Genomic DNA, 2,083 nt, shown 5'->3' with positions numbered 1-2,083 from the left:
TGCAGAAATTTATGCCATCGGCGTGAATCCCCCAATGAGAATGCCTACGCTTGGACCCTCTCTTAGATCACCTTCTTTGATCACTCGACCGACGCAACTGCGGAAGAGACTTGGCAGCGGTTGCCATTCTAAAGCACATCTGTTCAGCGATTTCGAAGTTGATCTAATGGCGAGCCCTTGTCTCTAGCCATGAGGTGGGTGCTTGGCGCTCTAGAAAAAATTTTTTGCGTGCCTATCGCGGCTACAAGGGGAGAGGTGGTTGCCACAAGCCTCTCCCGTGCCCCCCTCATTGATTCAACGCCGCTGTCAGGGCGGATGGAAATGTCGCATTTTGAAACGGTGGACGCCAACGTTGAATCAATTAGAGGGGCATGAAGCCCACCCTCGAGGGTGCTATTCCTGGACTCTCCTTTAGATCATGTATTCTTGTCACTCAGATGGCGCAATTTCGGAAAAAGGTTTGGCAGCGGTTGCCAGCCCTCACCGCGTCTACTCGGTGATTTTAAAACTCGATCTAAAATGGGAGCCCTCGTCTAGCACCTCTGTCCGGTGTTGCTTGCTCAGGTATTGCATAAATTTATGCCATCGGTGCCGAATCCCCCAATGAATGCCTGCGCTTGGACCCTCTCTTAGATCACCTTCTTCGATCACTCGACCAACGCAACTACGGAAGAGACTTGGCAGCGGTTTCCATTCTACAGCACGTCTGTTCAGCGATTTCGAAGTTGATCTAATGGCGAGCCCTTGTCTCTAGCCATGAGGTGGGTGCTTGGCGCTCTAGCAAAAATTTTTGCGTGCCTATCGTGGCTACAAGGGGAGAGGTGGTGTCCGCGAGCCTCTCCCGTGCCCCCCTCATTGATTCAACGCCGCTGTCAGGGCGGATGGATATGTCGGATTTTGAAACGGTGGACGCCGACGTTGAATCAATTAGAGGGGCGTGAAGCCCACCCTCGAGGGTGCTATTCCTGGACTCTCCTTTAGATCATGTTTTCTTGTCACTCAGATGGCGCAATTTCGGAAAAAGGTTTGGCAGCGGTTGCCAGCCCTCACCGCGTCTACTCGGTGATTTTAAAACTCGATCTAAAACGGGAGCCCTCGTCTAGCACCTCCGTCCGGTGTTGCTTGCTCGGGTATTGCATAAATTTATGCCATCGGCGTGAATGCCCCAACGAATGCCTACGCTTGGACCCTCTCTTAGATCACCTTCTTCGATCACTCGACCGACGCAACTACGGAAGAGACTTGGCAGCGGTTGCCATTCTACAGCGCGTCTGTTCAGCGATTTTGAAGTTGATCTAATGGCGAGCCCTTGTCTCTAGCCATGAGGTGGGTGCTTGGCGCTCTAGCAAAATTTTTTGCGTGCCTATCGCGTAAAGCATGTTTTCTAGTCACTCAGCTGGCGCAATTCCGGAAAAAGGTTTGGCAGCGGTTGCCAGCCCTCACCGCGTCTTCTTGGTGATTTTAAAACTCGATCTAAAACGGGAGCCCTCGTCTAGCGGATCTGTGCCAACTCGATCGGCACAACATTGGGAAATGGTTTGACAACGGTTGTCGTTCCAATGTGTCATCGGGGGATGCCTTGGAAAGTGGCCTTTCAAGGGCGAGCTCGCGTCACAAGTGAATGGGGAGATCTCTCTGTGAACGGCGGCATGGTGATTGCAAGAGAAAATTGCCTTAGTCAGAGCATTGGCCTCGGGCCATTGTGATGGCCTTGCAATTTCTCTTTAATTGCAACCTATGTTTGCACAGTAGCAGAGTTTGCATGTAAGATGGGCCTTGTTCTTGAGAGTTCCAGGAGATGACCTCCGGAACTTTTGGATTGGGCCCCTTCAAGGTGAAATTCATCCAGCTGATCGGATGAAACTCGATGTGCTTGTATCTATTCCGAGACGGTAATGATGGTCATTAATCTGTGGCGGTGAGTATTATCCCATTCGGTAATCGCAATGGCGGAGCTGGTGGGAAGTACTTGTCACTTTGTTTTGATGGATATACCCTATATGTAGGTGTCTGCACGGCTTGCAACACACTGCACATTTGGTGTTCGATTCTAAGATGCGCTTGTTGCTGAGTGTGTATGGAG

Source organism: Cupressus sempervirens, chromosome 7, assembly GCF_028749045.1.
Source record: "Cupressus sempervirens isolate cs-2001-9-10 chromosome 7, ASM2874904v1, whole genome shotgun sequence".
NCBI lineage: Eukaryota > Viridiplantae > Streptophyta > Pinopsida > Cupressales > Cupressaceae > Cupressus > Cupressus sempervirens.
The sequence above is the reverse complement of the archived record's forward strand: the minus strand, read 5'-3'. Positions refer to the sequence as shown.